Genomic DNA, 18177 nt, shown 5'->3' with positions numbered 1-18177 from the left:
CACAGTTATGTCTTCCACTCACTTCGAAGTGATTTGCATGTTGCATAAGATAAGCATCTTGTTTTATTCTTTGGCATTTGGGTGTCAAGTTTTTTAGCACCTTGTGCATTCTTAGACACATTATTGAACATCAGCTGACCATACATGCATGGATTTACTGCTGGGCTCTCTGTGCTCTTCCATCTATCCCTAGGTCTACTTTATACCAGAACCATGGCATTTTAATTACCATAGCTTTGTGATCAGAAAACGTGATCCATCTACTTCTGTCACGTTCTAAAGGTTTTTGTTTGATTGTTTTAGCTGTTTGAGTTTTTTGAGGTTTTGTATGAATTTTAGAAACATTCATTTCTCTTTCTGTAAAACATAGATCCATTGGGATATTGATAAGAATTGCATCAAATCCATAGATGGCTATGTTAGTGGGAGTATTTAAACAGCATTAAATCTCCTAATATATGAACATGAGATGCTTTTGAAACTGTATCTTTTTAAAATCATCTACTCAATATTTTGTAGTTTTCAATGTGCAGAACTTTTATTTTCTTAGTTAGGTTTCTGCCTGATTATTTTGTTATTTCTGATGCTATTGTCAATAGATGTTTTTCTAATTTCCTTTTCAGACAGTTCATTTTTAATGTATAGAAATGCAAGGAAGATTTATAAGTTGATTTATGAATTCTGCAACTTTACTGAGTTCAGTTACTATTTCTTGCTGATTTTTTTATAGAGTTGTTACGGTTTTGTATCTATAAGATTGTCATATTCAAATGGAGACATTTTTTACTGCTTCTTTTCTGATTGGGGTGTATTTTCCTTTCTTTATTTTTTTCTTTCCTAGCTGCTCTGTTTGGGGCTTCCAGTACTCTGCTGAACAGAAGTGTTTAGCTTGGGCCTCCTTCTCTTATTCCTGATCATACAAGAACAGCTCCCCCTGTCACTGCTGAGTATGATATTAACTATAAGGTTTTCATATATGGCCTTTATGGTGCTGAGTTAATTTTCTGTGTGACAGATGACTGTTATAAGGTGCTCAGGGAAATGAAAATCAGAAACTCAATGAGAAATCACAGCATATGCTATAGTTCTATGTGTTCTTATAAAAACCATCAAAAGACATCAAGTGCTAGTGGGGATTAGGGGGGCCTGAACCCCTGTGTTGCTGGGAATGCAAAATGGTGTGGCTGCTATGGAAACTGTTTGGAACCTCCTCAGAAAAATTAAAACGAAAGCTCTTAGTAACTGGCCACACCACTTCTGTGTATTTACTCAGTAAAAGTAAAATTGAGATTTGAAAAATGTATTAGCACTTCCATCTTCATTGTAGTGTTAGCCACAAGAGTTGGGATGTGGAAACAATCTCAAAATTCATCAAAAGATGCATAGGTTTACAGATTATTGCTGATCAGCCAAAGGAGCTTAAAGAAAGAAAGAAGGCCTGCAGTCTACGACAACACAACTTAGCAAATGGCCAAGAGACGTCGGCCAGTTCCACAACCAACACTGCGGGACTCCACACGCAGGAGGTCCCTAAGATGGTCCAACTCAGACACAGAGAGTAGAAGGGGGATTGCCAGGGGTGGGGGATGGGGACCTGTCAATCACCATGCCTAAAATTTCAGGGATGCAGATGAAGCAGATCTAGAGAGCTATGCAGTGGGTATCCAGGCTGCACTGCTGTGACCTGGAACTCAGAGAAGGGGGCCGCTCCCCTTTTAAATATGCTTTCCAAATTCTAAAAAGAAATAAATAAATTGAAATATAGTAAATTCCACAGAGGTCTTGGAACATTTTATAAAAAATGTTACTGTCTACTTCAGAAACTAAGTTTCTTCTTATATACATAGTTGTTACATATTTTACCCAAATTAACAATGATGTTTGGTTATAAAACATTGTTTTTACAAAAGTAATACTGTGCATGATTTTAGCTGGGACTTGAATCAGGCTGGCAAAATTTCCAACAAGTAGAGGACACCCAAGCCTGAGCATTCCTAGTGTAGGGGCTTCAGAGAGGGCAATGATTTGCTTTGACCTTCTGGGCAGACACAATCAAGGCCATTAGATTCCCAGCCAGGGAAACCTAGGCATGGGACACATGGAGATCTGATTTGGCCTTATTGGCTCAAGTGTCCATAAGCAGAGGTTTCTAGAATTTTCTGAATTTTTAGTGTACTCTCACGTAAACCTAGGATTGGTTATGCACAGATCCACCCCATTGAGCAGCATAAGATGTGCCATCATTGTTGGTCACCCAGGGTCCACCAGGTCCTCAAGTGTGAAGTCTCCCATGTGGAGCCACCATGAGCAACAGCAGATGTTGTGCATGGCCTCACCATTTTGCATGTTTTTTTTTCTCTATGTTTTCAGTTTTTGTAAAAAAAATTGAGTTCAATTTACCTCAAAATCTAAGAGCCTAGAAAATGACCCGCCTGTAAGTGTGGCTCAATAGCATTTTTGTTGATTTCTTCCTGAGCAAGACTCCATCAAAGCTTACTCTGGACAGAAGATACTGTAACATTACGATGTGCTTAGCCCCAGTTATAGAACATCCATCAAATGGTTTTAAGATTTATATCTTCTTGTCCCATTTGAACAAGACTCCTGGAGCTCTGAGGTCCTAGGGCTGGGGTGGCATCAGTGTGAAATCACTGTGGATTCAGGGTCTTTCAGCATTCTGCTCTTTCTCAGCACATCAGGACTTCATCTCTTGCCTGCATCCTCACAGTCACAACATGGATGCCAAGCTCCTAATTTTTATTTACTTGAAGGGAGAGTGAGTGTTTCTGAACTCAGCTTAAAATGCAGGCTTGTCTCAGTGACTTCACCAATGGAGACCAATCACCTTCCCAATCTGAAAGCACCTCTCAGTCATTTGCCACCATGTTACTATCTACCACAACTCCTGATTATGTCCTTCACCACATAAATGTATCACAATGTGAAGTTACTCTTTTCCAAGTGAAAGAGGTTAGTAACCCAAAGGGATGCTCTGGGAAGGTGAGTCTTCAGCCTATGACCTTTTCATGGAGATCTGGAGGATCAGAGAGGCCCTTGTGTCATGCCCTCACATGCAGAAAAGGAACCAGGCCAAATTCTGTCCACAAAGTGAAACTGTCCACCTGAACAAATTTAAACACAGATCTATATTCTAGTTTTAGAAAGTCTGGAGTTTGACCATGTTCAATCTATGTACCTGTGCATAGTGGTAATTAGCTAGAGCAGAGTGGCAGGTACATGACATCTGGGCTCTCCATTTTGCCACAGTCCCCACCCTGCCATGCTGCGCTAGTGTGCAAGCTCATTCCTCTGTTCTTCATGTTCCTGGCCTGGCCCTGGAGGTGTCTGGGCTTATGTTCCTGCTTTGATGTATGAAGAATGTTCTTCCAATTAATTTCCCCTTGCTCTTGTGATCTGGGAACAGTGAGTTATTATGGTTTTCTGATGGGAGCCATGAGGTTAGAGAAGTAGAAACATGCCAAATGTTAAACAGGTCACTCCCCATCTGCAGGGCTGCTAAGTATGTACTTAAAGTTCCTGCAATTGCAGGATCCTCCAACATGTGCAGAGAGATAGGAGTCAGAGCCCATGTGAGAGACAATCTGGCTGTGCAAAAGGAGTCCAGTGGAAAGGAGCAAGGGGCTCACAGGGCAAGGCCCAGTGAAAGCCAGCCATAAGCAACAGAGGTCAAAGCCAACTTTGCACAACTTCAATAGTTCCCAGCATCTTTGCTGTAGCTACCAGTTTGTGGTGGTATGTGGGACCCAAAAAGGGACAGAAACAAGACATATGAAAAGAGAGAGACTAAGACAGAGAGAAGTGCACAAAGGAAGACACACTGAAAGGGAAGGAAAAAGAGGCTGAGGGTGGGAAGGAAGAAAACTTCAGAGAGCAGGGGGAAGAAACAGAGATGTTGGGGGGGGGCAGAGTCCAAGAGGTTCAGAGAGTTAGGTGGCATTAGGCTCCAGGGACCAGGACTCCCAGAAAAGAAGCTGCTTGCATCTCCCAGGAATTGATGCACCTATTTCCTGGGTTCCCAACCCCTGATTCACAAGACTGAGTTCTGTGCACATTGGTCACCACATACCTATGTCTTCCTAGGGTTCTATCTGCCCAGCCCATCTTTGGCCTCATCTCCTAGGCTGTCACAGGTCCCTCTCCGAGAGAGAACAGATAGCCCTTTCTTCCCTCTTTCCCATGGGTAAAGGAAATCCCCCCAGGTTGTGGTGGGAGGTTCCCCCCGACCCTTGCACAGGCTCTGTTTCCTGCATTGTGGATTCAGAGCAGATGCCCTGCCCAGAAAGTGCAAGGAAACATATGTGCATCTGTGGTTTCCATGGAGACCTGTGAGCAGGATAACTTCCCTCGGAAGCTGGGTGGTTAAACTTTTTTTTTTTTTTTTTTCATAGTGAGAATTGAACTCAGGGGCCCTCAACCCCTGAACCACATCCCAAGCCCTATTTTGTATTTTATTTAGGGACAGGGTCTCACAGAGTTGCTCAGCTCCTTGCCTTTGCTGAGGTTGGCTTTGCACTTGCAACCCTCCTGCCTCAGCCTCCTGAGCCACAGTAATTACAGGTGTGTGCAATGACAACCAGCTAAGATTTGGTCTTTGCTGAATCATTTGTTGAATGAAAACACTATAAGTAAATCTGCAGGAGTCCTGAGGGACAGAGACTGCCCTCCTGGCCCCATGGAGCCTGGTGGGCCAGAACATCCGTTTGGGGTCCCTGATGAACTCTTTGGGGACTTATGCACAGGATCTGCTCAACTGAGGCTCAGCTCCACCTGCTGTTTTTAAAATAGCTGATGCCAGCTAGGGTTCTAATATGGAGACCCCCATATGTGCCCTGAAGAAAGGAAACTACCCTGGGTGGCTTGGTCAAGAAACATAGAAACGTTTTTCTGTCCCTTTCTGGGCACACATACCACCACAAATTGGTAGATAGAGCCGAAGATGCTGGGAACAATTGAAGTTGTGCAAAGTTGGCTTTGACCTTGGTTCCTCCTAGCTGGCTTTGACCGGGGTCTTGCCCTGTGAGTCCCTAGCTCTTTTCCAATGGACCCCTTTTGCACAGCCAGATTGTCACCCACCTGGGCTCTGACTACTATCTATCTGCACATGGTGGGAGGAGCTTGCAATTGCTGAAACCTCAACCTCATATTTGGAAGAAAGAGGCAGGAGTCTAGGCTGTGGGGGGTTATTGATTTATTCAGCAAAACCCAGAGCTTTGCTATGAATCAGCAGTAAACTTCCCACACTGCTTCTCCTCTCACAGTATTCACTGGGCCCTCAGCAAGTTGCCAAGTAAACAGGATGCTTCCAGCCTGGGAGACAAGCCTGTACCATGAGTTCAAGATTGGTAAGGGCATGTGCCAAGTGGGGGCATGCAGAGAGAAGTGACACATGCGTAGGGAGCCGAAGACAAGAGTGACAAAATTAGAGCACAGGGAAGAGTGCATCAGGAGGGAACAGTCATGGCAAAAGCTCAAAGTCCTCCTTATGCAGAGTCTAAGGCCTTCAGAATAGTTACCAACATCTCAGGATGGTTCTTGGCTTCCAGAGGGTGGAGGACAGCATGAGTTTACCATATAAGAGTCTAAGGCCTTCAGAATAGTTACCAACATCTCAGGATGCTTCTTGGCTTCCAGAGGGTGGAGGACAGCATGAGTTGACCATATAAGATCTGCTTCCTCTTCCAAAAGCAGGGTGGGTGAGAGGTTCAGAGATCTCCACAAGGCCCCTCTCGAGATAAATTGTGCACAGCCTCATGACCAGAACCTTTGTGCCTTAAAGCCACAGAGCAGAAGGCTCCATCAAGGTCACCTCGGCCAGAATTTCCCACATATGGCACAGAACTCTGACCACAGCTTGTCGTGCTGCTTCCCCCCCAGGGCACATCATCTACATTCCCAGTCTTAGGCCTCTTCTCTAGTGAACCTGATCATGACCTTATTGCAAATTGTTTTTGTTGTGATAGTTAAATAAATGCTACTGGGCAACCCCCTTAAACATGCCTGTTTTAGTCAGTTCTTCATTGCTCTCACCAAAAGATAGGGCAAGAACAATTTATAGGAGGAAAATTTTATTTTGTCTCATGGTTTCAGAGGTCTAGCCCATGGTTGGTCAACTCCATTGCACTGGGCCTGAGGAGAGGCAGGGTATCATGGTGGAAAGATGTGGTGGAGGAAAGCAGCTCTGGACATGGCAACAAGGAAGCAGGGAGAGAGCTACACGCACCAGGGACAAAATATGAACGCCAAAGGTACACTCCCATGACCCACTTTCTCCACGCACACCCTAGCTGCTCAGAGATAAAGCCCAGTTAATCCATATCAGTGGATTAATCCACTGGTTAGTAGACAACTCATTATCTAGTCATTTTACCTCTGATAATTCTTGCATTGCTTCACACATGACCATAAAATTGTCCAGGAAGGACCCTTTGGGAAACTCTGCCCTGGTCTGGTCCCTGAGTTTGTGCACAACTGAGGCCCAGAGACAGAAAAGGATTTACACCAAACCACATGATTAGTGAGCCCCACACTTTCCCAACTTCTCTCTGTCCTCAGAGCTGCATCATTCCTAGGTGGCACTTAGGCTCAGGGTCCATAGGTACTTAAACCTGAGGGTGTCCTATATCTGTTCTTCAATTCCTCTGTGAAAATGTTCCATCCCCTTCATCTCTTCCCTCTGTAAATCTATGTCTCTCCTCTTCTTCTTCTTCCCCCTCCCTCTGTCTTGTTCACATCTTTGTAGTCACCAACAGGTTTTTGAAGCTTGGTTCTGTCTAACTCTTATTCTAAACCACTTCCCATTTGAATGAACCTTCTTCCTATTAAGGGGCAGAAGTCCCTAACTGCTCATGAATGGTTTGAAGCAGTTCATCATGTCAGATGCCATGCATGTTGCATTCCCTGTGAGACCAGGGCAGGCTGAATAGGCACTAAAAGATTCTGCAGTTACTCACTAAGGGAGCAGGTATATGTCAGACCATATTCAAGGTGCTAGAGAAGAAGCTTTGAAGATAACAAACTTCTGCATTGGGTGAGCGGGCATTCTCCTGGCGCAAAAGGATAATTCACAAACAAGCAAATGAAGGCATCACTTGCAGCAAAATGAATGAACAAATAGTCTTCACAGCTGTCTGTAAATTGATTTCTAGTCATCCTTCAGGTCTGGTTTCCCTCTGTTCTCTACCCACAGCCCTCCGCAACTCCTGCACCTGTGGTGCTGCATCCTCTGTCACTCAATAAATCTGACAGCCACCCTGCATCAAGTCACCAACAGCTCAGATTCTCCATAGATGAAAACAGATGAGTTGAGCATGTATTTATGTTCAGAAAGGAACACAGGATGTGTGTGTGTTTCCTGTGCTTCTGAAAAGCGGATGTGTCCTGTGTGCGCTCCTGATAGGCTATGTGTGTGGCCAGTGTGTGGGTGCAGGGCATTCATTTGGGGGTTGGAATGATGCTGTCTTCTGTCAGGGGAAGATAGTGGCTGAGTGACACCTGTGTGTGCCTATGCTTCTCATAGGTGTTAGGCATGCATGTGGATGAATATATGTATGTGTGGAAAGGTGTTTGTGTATGTGTGTGTGTGTGTGTGTGTGTGTGTGTGTGTGTGTGTTTGAGAATTTCTTTTTTTGGTGTGCATGGGCATAAGTGTGTGTGTATAAGAGAGAGTGTTGTGTTGATGTGTTGGAAGGTACAGAAGGTCCTGGCTTCTTCTGCTCCACACACTCACTTTTCCCCACACCTGAGACCTTGAGTGAAGAGCAGCCAGAATCTGAAGGTCCACATGCCTTCAGATCTATTTGCCTTCTTGGTCCGAACTCTCTGGTGAACACTCCTCCTCTTTCAGCATAAGAATCCAACAGTGACCTCCGTAGGAATGTCCATAAACCTAAGGCAACAAACTCAGTAGGCCTGTTCTCTGCACCCGCATCTTCTGGCTATGCCTTAGTGATGCATGCAGACATGACCTTCTGGCCATCCTCCTACTATAATCCTGGTCCACCATCCAGCATGGTTTTGCCAACCTCCTCCTGGAACTCCCCAGGCCTCTTTAGGCTCCCTCACTCTGCTCCTTAACCAGCAGCCTTTTAAAAACAAACCCAACTTATATATAATATATCAAAGTGCATAAATGCACTCCACTTCAATGTACTCAGCAATTAAACTTTGGTCAACTTGTGGCCAAATCTTCAATACAATGAAAATAAGAAAGCAGACCATGTCACCCTATAATAGGAAAAACTTCAATAATTTTCCATCTTGATCCATGTGAAACCAAAAGCCCTATGATGGCCCACAAGGACCCCTGGAAACTACCCATCCCACAGCTTGCCTGGTAGCCTGCAGGGCAATGGCAGCCCCCTTGATGCTTCTAGGCTTTAGTGTCTGTCATTTCCTCTGCAAAAGTGTTATCTGGATTCCGTGAAGGCAGGGATAATTCTCAATGTTCCCAAAGCCTAGAACAATGGCGGCCACATGGTACTCATCACACTGTTTGAGGTTCTCTGCACTGTGGTGCAATTAGTAAACTCCTTGACCACTCATCTGTTTTCCTCTATTTGATAGCCCTGAGGACTCATCAGCACAGGGATAATGAAAAGGCTGCTGCAACCAGCATGACCAAACTCGAGATTCCAGCTAGGGGCCATGACAGAGAATCAGCAGATCATGACCAGAGTCAGAAAACCATATCATTACTCTACTGGGATCTTGTAATGGTATGCAGAAGCCCACAGGTATACTGGGGATCAGTCCACCAGGAAAAAACCCTTATGAACAGGAGGACAGTAAAGGAACCCTAGGAGGTTAAGGAAAGGCAGGACATTTAAGAAAAGGTTACTCCACCAGATTGGTGTTGATTCTGGAATGAAAACAAAGATGACAGCAGCAGGTGGATGCACAAAATAATGGGTTGTGTGTAAAGAATAAAGTGCATGAGCATAATGTCCTGTCATATGGAAGCTGAGACAGAAGGATTACAAGTTCAAAGCCAGTGTCAGCAATTTAGCAACACCATAAGCAATTCAGTTAGGCCCTGACTCTAAATAAGATACAAAAAAAGGGCTAGGGATTGGGCTCAATGTTTAAGATCCTCAGGGTTCCATCCCCAATAAAATAAAAGTAAATAATGTGGTTGAGCCCAGAGAGAAAGATTTCATTGAAATCTATTTAAATAGCTATATGCAGCATTCAGATGTTGTACTCCTAAGTCTTTGGGGTCCACATAAATAAAACTAGGAAAATAAAGAATCAAATCCTAATAGGTAAAGTATATTTCTTCAGAGAGAGGCCAGTGTTGACCCGCTATCTACTTTCCTCATTTCAATCTGTATAAAATCTTACTTCCAGAAGGTATCATCAGAGGAAAAAAAAAAAAAGGTCTAAAGTCATTTGAAAAATTAAGTCAAAAAGTATACATGTGTGAGATGTATGTGTGTGTGTGTGTGTGTGTGTGTGTGTGTGTGTGTGTGTTTAAATTTTATATTTAGTACTTGGATTGAAACTATGAGGCACTCAACAAGTGAGTCATATCCTCAGCCCTCTTTTCTATTTCATTTGGAGACAGGGTCTCACTGAGTTGCTTAGTGCCTCACAGTTCCTGAGGCTGGTTTTGTATTTGCAATCATCCTGCCTCAGTCTCCCAAGCCACTGGGATTACAGGCATAAGCCATCATGCCCAACACAAAAGTATCATTTTGGAAAGAAAAAGTAAGTCATGGATTTAGCACCAAGCAGTATCTTCATATAGATAACTGTAATATCGGAAGTGTGGGAACTGGGAACAGAGTGACAGAACTCAAAAGAGAGGTCAGAAAAGACTTGCATAGATCAAACACTTTATGATTTCAAAATGTCAGATTTTCATTAATTGGAGAAAGACATATTTTTCTGTAAAAGTTAGTGGGACCATTTTGGAGATGCCTAATGATGTAGGTAAGAACATAATATCCAACCCTTATCTCATTATGTACATCAAAATGAACTCCAGATGCTCTGATAAATTAAATGTATAAATCATCAAATTCCAGGAACAAAATCATGAATGTTTACACAATATAGGAGGATTTCTAAATATAAATGTGGAAAGCAAGAAGGCAAAATTGATTCCTAATACAGATTTTGTATGTATATGAAGGTGTATGTGTGTGACATATACACACATACACCAGCACAAATTGCTCTTGTACATTGGTGGTATAAAATAAATCTTTGAAATAATCAAATTCATACAGACAGGAAGTAGAAGGTGGTCACTAGGATTAAGAACAGGGAAAAGTGGCAACCTAGTATTTAATGAGGACAGGATGAATTCCTGAGTAGATGGGGATGGACAAATGATAGTGATGACTGTATAATGATGTGATTCCCTTTGATGCCAAAGAACCATACTCCTTTTAAAAAAGTTAATATGTTAATTGCCTCATACCATGAACATGTACAACTGCAGCTATGTTAGCTTTTTTTTAAAGCACCATCTATATTCTTTTTTAATGATTTTTTCTTAGTTGTTGATTGATCTTTATGTTATTTATTTATAAATGTGCTGAGAATGGAACAAAGGGCCTCAGACATGTTAACCAAGTGTGCTACAGCTGAGATACAGTTCCAGCCCATGTGACAACTTTTTAAAAAATGTGTCTGAGATATAATTATACAAGAATATGTATACAGATATTTAAAACTATTTTTAAGATATAAATCACTACAGGGGCTGGGGTTACAGCTCAGAGGTAGAGTGCTCGACTAGCATAGGAGAGGCTCTAGGTTGGATCCTCAGCACTACATATAAATAAATAAATAAATAAAGGCATTGTGTCCAAATACACCACCCTCAAAAAAACTAGTAAAACTATATTTTATATATGCAAGTAAAATTATTACAATGGACAACTTCTGGGTAAAATTAAAAAAAAAAATTTCACAGTAACAATGAATAACATTTAAAATAAAATTCTCAGGCCAAAGGTAGGCATGCACTTTAAATTTTGGCATATTTTCTGAAACTTTTCTGCAGAAGAGTTATGACAATTTTTTGTGCAGTTATCAGAGCATGATAATTCCATTTTCCAACACTGTTGACATGAGATTTTCTCACTCTCTTTATTCTGCGTATTGGATAGGCAAAAACATGCATGAAGTTTATGTTGCCTTTGGATTACTGTATTGTGATGTGAAAAGTCATATCAATTTTTGTTATGTCATCTTTTATAAACAACCGATATTGAGATTTCCCATTTTTATGGGCTGTTTGTTTCTCCTTTTGACTTATATGAGCTCGGTATGTGATGAAGCTCTGGTGAGCTGTGCAGACACCCACAGGGACACCAGCAACATACTGTTTTGTCACAACTGCCAACAGTTTTGCTTCCTTCAGAGAGCCCTTTGCCAGCTTGAGAATTCTGCTTCTTCTCAATTTGCAATCGATGTCCAAAGTTTTCCAAGGCTCCAGCGGGTGTCTCCTCATGGACAGGAGAGGTCCTGGGTGGAGCCTGAACTCAGGCAGCGTTCTGCAGGTGGAAGAATAAACCCAGACCTATACTGGGCTCCAGCTCAATTGTAGGTTGGTGAGGCAGACCTGGGCCAAGCCTGAGCTCTGACAGAGGTTGTGGACCTGTGGCTGTCCTGTGCCCGGGCTTCTGCCATAGGTCATCATGGCAGATCTGAGCTCCCAAGGTTGTCTGCTGATGAGTGGAGACAGACCTGGGCTGATCTTAAGGACCTACAGACTTCAGCACATGGCTGGTAGAATCTGGGCCTTCCCTGGGGTCAGGCTTCAGGGCAGAGCTTCAGTTGCAGCAGGGGTTGGCTGGTGGTTGGATGGAAGTGGGTGTACCCTGGGCACGGTTGCCAGGCAAGTCTACGAGGTGGTCCTGAGCCGAGAGTAAACTCGGGGAAATCTGGCGGGGGCAGGATGAACTCTGACCTACCCTGTGGCCAGGCTCCCAAGCACTTCAGGCAAAGTGAATGTGAGCAGAATCTCAGCTGGTGTGGGGGTCAGCCAGTGGCGGGATGGACCAAGGACTACCCTAGGTAAGGAGAGCCTGAGCTCCATTGGAGATCAGCCAGTGTTGGGATGAACCCGGGCTTTCCCTGAGAAAGGGCTCCCATGCAGATCAATGGGCAGGATGAGGCCTGGGCCTGACCCCCACAGGGGTCTGTGGGTGGCTCCATGAAACTTGGTTTACCCTTGCACAGGTTCCTGCGCAGCTGTCCTTCGCTGATCAGGCAAGAGACTGAATTCCTGAAGGTGTTTTCCTGTGGGCAGAGGCAGTCCTAGGTCTGGCATGAACTGTGGTGAGGGTCAGCTGGTGGTGGGATGGAGCCAGGCCAACTTTGGGCCAGGGTCTCATGCCTCACAGAGAGCCTGACCTGGACTGGGATGGAACTCTGTCTTGTGTCTTCCCATAGGCAGAGTCAGTGTTATGTGGAGCCTGAGCTCCAGCAGGCATAGGACAGTAGGCGAAGTCATTCCTGGGCTGAGTCTGAGCTCCAACAGGGATCAGCCCAAGGCAGCATAGACCTGTGACTACCCTCTGCCTGAGCTCTCCTGCAGTTGCATGGGGTGGATCAGGCCTGGACCTGGCCTCTGCAGGGGTCCACTGGTTGTGGGTTGGAACTGTGCTTACCCTTTCCCAGACTCCCACACAACTGGAATTGGCTGATCAGGAATGAGCCTGAACTTCTGAAGGGCAAAAATGGTCCTGAGTCTGGACTGAGCTCTGGTGGGGGTCAACTGGTGGAGGGACTGAGCCAGGCCTACCTTGGGCCAGGCTCCCACACCTGTCAGTAAGGCTGACCTTGGCTAAGGCTGAACTCTGGAAGGTGTTTTGCAGCCCGCGCTCTGCCAGGAATCTGACAGTGGGCAGAGTCATTCCTGAGCTGTGTATGAGCTCTGGTGGGGGTCAGCCCGAGGCAGCATCTACCTGTGATTACCCTCTGCATGGTCATGAGAGATCTGGGCTGATCCTGAGTTCCCAAGGATATTTGCTGATGAGCAGAGGCAGTTCGTGCCAGAACCCAAGGATCTATGGGGCATCAGGAGGTGGCCAGTAGAAAGTGGGCCTTCCTTGCGGTCTAGCGACTAGGCAGAGCTGGAGCCCAAGGTAGGTCTGGTTCCATCCCGTCAGGTGTAGGAACCTCCTCCTGGCACTCCTCGTACATCACTAGGTCTCCTCACTCTGATCCTGAACCAGTAGAACAGGGGACATTTAAAAAAAAAAAGGAAAAATGAATTTAATCACAGTTTGATCAAAACAGATGCCCTTGCCCTTTCTACAGAGAGGTTAATATTTATAGGAACAAAGTTCAGAAAGTGTACGTATGAAGGTTTAACTAGACTGTGCTAGCCAGAGATAGGTTATAATTCCAGTTTTGTTGGTGCCCTCCAGGGCCAGGGGGGCACCTTCTCAGTTTCCATTCTCAGGAAGCTGGGATGAAAAAAATTCAGGTTACCAGGAAATGGGGGAGGAAAAATGAAAAACTATTTGTGGTTTTTAATTTCAAAGGGGCCCCTTTATAGTCACTGTAACAAAATCTTTTTACAAAACAATGAAGACTATAATCAAGGATATATATGAATATATAAATAAGTTAAGAGAAAGATACATTTAATTTATTCTTATGCTTTGAGAGACATTTTGCTGCCATGAAATGTCTGAAGTAGCAGATGACTTCTGTTGCACATCTGTTTGGCATTGCTTACCTCTGAAAGGTACTTGTCTCCTTTTCTCTGGAGGGATCTTGGTATGGCTGCAGGCTACTGTGTGATGGCTGTGTACAGAGACAGTCTGGGCAGGCACAGTGGTGACTAGCACAGAGCCGTCCTCATAATGACTTTTTCTGATAATAGTTTTGTTAAAGCTACTGAGAGTGTAGCATAGTAGTTCAGAATGCAGGGTCTGGAGTCAGACAGATCTGTGTTTAAACCCTGACTTGACCACAACTTTATGATGAATTTTTAAAAAGTCTTTTAATTTCTTTATAGCTCAGTTTCTTTAAAAATATGCTGAAGGCAAAGCCTTTTTTCTTCAGGTTATTATGAAAATAATAATGTAAAATGCCTGTCACATTGTAAGATTTATAAAATGTTAGGTTTCAGCTAGGAGAAATTTGACTGAGAGTCAAGGAATATTTCTATTTGCTTTATTTTTTTAATTAATTTTTATTGTTCGTTGTTCAAAACATTATATAGTTCTTGATATATCGTATTTCACACTTTGATTCAAGTGGAATATGAACTCCCATTTTTACCCCGTATACAGATTGCAGAATCACATCAGTTGCACATCCATTGATTTACACATTGACATACTAGTGTCTGTTGTATTCTGCTGTCTTTCCTGTCCTCTACTATCCCCCTTCCCCTCCCCTCTTCTCTCTCTACCCCCTCTACTGTAATTTATTTCTTCCCCTTATATTTTTCCCCTTTCCCCTCACTTCCTCTTGTATGTAATTTTGTATACCCCTGAGGGTCTCCTTCCATTTCCATGCAATTTCCCTTCACTCTCCCTTTCCATCCCACCTCTCATCCCTGTTTAATGTTAATCTTCTTCTCATGCTCTTCATCCCTACTCTGTTCTTAGTTACTCTCCTTATATCAAAGAGGATATTTGGCATTTGATTAAAAGGGATTGGCTAGCTTCACTTAGCATAATCTGCTCTAATGCCATCCATTTCCCTGCAAATTCTATGATTTTGTCATTTTTTTAATGCAGAGTAATACTCCATTGTGTATAAATGCCACATTTTTTTTATCCATTCGTCTATTGAAGGGCATTAAGGTTGGTTCCACATTTTTCCTATTGTGAATTGTGCTGCTATGAACATGGATGTAGCAGTGTCCCTAAGGTGTGTTATTTTTAGGTCTTTAGGGAATAGACCGAGTAGGGGAATAGCTGGGTCAAATGGTGGTTCCATTCCGAGCTTTCCAAAAATCTCCATACTGCCTTCCAAATTGGCCGCACCAGTTTGCAGTCCCACCAGCAATGTACAAGTGAACCTTTTCCCCACATCCTCGCCAGCACTTGTTGTTGTTTGACTTCCTAATGGCTGCCAATCTTACTAGAGTGAGATGGTATCTTAGGGTGGTTTTGATTTACATTTCTCTGACTGCTAGAGGTTGTGAGCATTTTTTCATGTACTTGTTGATTGATTATACGTCCTCATCTGAGAAATGTCTGTTCAGGTCCTTGGCCCATTTGTTGATTGGGTTATTTGTTATCTTATTGTCTAATTTTTTGAGTTCTTTGTATACTCTGGATATTAGGGCTCTATCTGAAGTTTGAAGAGTAAAAATTTGTTCTTATGATGTAGGCTCCCTGTTTACCTCTCTTATTGTTTCATTTGCTGAGAAAAAACTTTATAGGTTGAGTAAGTCCCATTTGTTGATTCTAGTTATTAACTCTTGTTCTATGGGTATCCTATTGAGGAATTTGGAGCCCGACCCCACAGTATGTAGATCATAGCCAACTTTTTCTTCTATCAGACGTCATGTCTCTGATTTGATATCAAGTTCCTTGATCCACTTTGAGTTAACTTTTGTGCATGGCGAGAGAAAGGGATTCAGTTTCATTTTGTTGCATATGGATTTCCAATTTTACCAGCACCGTTTGTTGAAGATGCTATCCTTCCTCCATTGCATGCTTTTAGCAACTTTATCAAATATAAGATAGTTGTAATTTTGTGGATTGGTTTCTGTGTCCTCTATTCTGTACCATTGGTCCACCCACCTGTTTTGGTACCAGTACCATGCTGTTTTTGTTACTATTGCTCTGTAGTATAGTTTGAAGTCTGGTATAGCTATACCGCCTGATTCACACTTCCTGCTTAGCATTGTTTTGCTATTCTGGGTCTTTTATTTTTCCATATGAATTTCATGATTGCTTTCTCTATTTCTACAAGAAATGCCTTTGGGATTTTGATTGGCATTGCATTAAACCTATAGAGAACGTTTGGTAATATTGCCATTTTGATGATGTTAGTTCTACCTATCCATGAACAGGGTTTATTTTTCCATCTTCTAAGATCTTCTTCTATTTCTCTCTTTAGGGTTCAGTAGTTTTCATTGTATTAGTCTTTCGCCTCTTTCGTTAGGTTTATTCCCAAGTATTTTATTTTTTTTATTTTTTTTGAGGATATTGTAAATGGAGTGGTTGTCCTCATTTCCATTTCAGAGGATTTGTCACTCACATACAGGAATGCCTTTGATTTATGAGTGTTGATTTTATATCCTGCCACTTTGCTGAATTCATTTATTAGCTCTAATAGTTTCTTTGTAGACCCTTTTGGGTCTGCTAGGTATAGAATCATGTCGTCTGGAAATAGTGACAATTTGACTTCTTCTTTTCCTATTTTTACGCCTTTAATTTCTTTCATCTGTCTAATTGCTCTGGCCAGTGATTCGAGAAGTATGTTGAACAGAAGTGGTGAGAGAGGGCATCCCTGTCTTGTTCCAGACTTTAGAGGGAATGCCTTCAGTTTTTCTTCATTCAGAATGATGCTAGCCAGAGGCTTAGCATAGATGCTTTTACAATATTGAGGTATGTTCCTGTTATTCCTACTTTTTCTAGAGTTTTGAACATAAACGGATGCTGTGCTTTGTCGAATGCTTTTTCCGCATCTATCCAGATGATCATATGCTTCTAATTTTATAAGCCTATTGATGTGGTGAATAACATTTATTGATTTTAGTATATTGATCCAACCTTGCATACCAGGGATAAATCCTACCTGATCATTGTGTACAGTTTTTTTGATATGTTTTTGTATCTGATTCACCAGAATTTTATTGAGGATTTTTGCATCTAGGTTCATTAAAGATATTTGTCTTTAGTTTTCTTTTTTTGAAGTGTCTTTGTCTGGTTTAGGAATCAGGGTGATGTTGGCCTCATAGAACATATTTGGAAGTTCTCCCTCTTTTTCTATTTCCTGAAATAGCTTGAAAAGTATTGGTATTAGTTCCTCTTTAAAGGTTTTGGAAAACTCTTCTGTATACCCATCTAGGCTTTTCTTAGTTGGAAGTCTTTTAATGGTTTCTTCTATTTCCTCAATTGATATTGGTCGGTTTAGGTTGTCAATATCCTCCTGACTCAATCTGGGCAGATTATATGACTTAAGAAATTTACTGATGCCTTCACTATCTTCTACTTTATTGGAGTATAAGGATTTAAAATAATTTCTGATAATCTTCTGTGTTTCTAAAGTGTCTGTTGTGATATTGCCTTTTTCATCCCATATGCTAGTAATTTTAGTTCTCTGTCTTCACTTTATTAGTGTCCCTAAGTGTCTGTCAATTTTATTTATTTTTTCAAAGAACCAACTTTTAGTTTTGTCAATTTTTTCAATTGTTTCTTTTATTTCGATTTCATTAATTTCAGCTCTGATTTTAATTATTTCTTGCCTTCTACTTCTTTTGCTGTTGATTTGCTCTTCTTTTTCTAGGATTTTGAGATGAAGTATGAGATCATTTTTTTTTTGTTTTTTTTTTTCTTTTTTTAAGGAATGAACTCCAAGCAATACATTTTCCTCTTAGAACTGCTTTCAAAGTGTCGCATAGATTCCCATATGTTGTGTCTGTGTTTTCATTTATCTCCAAGAATTTTTTAATTTCCTCCTTGATGTCTTCTATAACCCTTTGATCATTCAGTAACCTATTGTTCATTCTCCAAGTGATGCATGATTTTTCCTTACTTCTTTTATCGTTGATTTTCAATTTCATTCCATTATGATCAGATAAGATGCATGGTATTATCTGTACTTCTTTATATTGTCTAAGAGTTGTGCTGTGACATAATATATGACCTATTTTTGAGAAGAATCCATGTGCTGCTGAGAAAAAAGTGTAACTGCTTGATCTTGGGTGGTATAGTCTATATATGTCAATTAAGTCTAGGTTATTAGTAATGTTATTGAGTTCTACAGTTTCCTTATTCAACTTTTGTTTGGAAGATCTGTCCAGTGGTGAGAGAGGTGTGTTGAAGTCTCCCATGATTATTGAATGGTGTTCTATTAGACTCTTGAACTTGAGAAGAGTTTGATGAACATAGCTCCACCATTGTTTGGGGCATATATATTTATGATGTTATGTCTTATTGGTGTATGGTTTTTTTGAGAAGTATGTAGTGTCCCTCTTTATCCCTTTTGATTAACTTTGGCCTGAAA

Source organism: Callospermophilus lateralis, chromosome 7 (genome assembly GCF_048772815.1).
Source record: "Callospermophilus lateralis isolate mCalLat2 chromosome 7, mCalLat2.hap1, whole genome shotgun sequence".
Classification (NCBI taxonomy): domain Eukaryota; kingdom Metazoa; phylum Chordata; class Mammalia; order Rodentia; family Sciuridae; genus Callospermophilus; species Callospermophilus lateralis.
Note: the sequence above shows the minus strand (reverse complement) of the source record.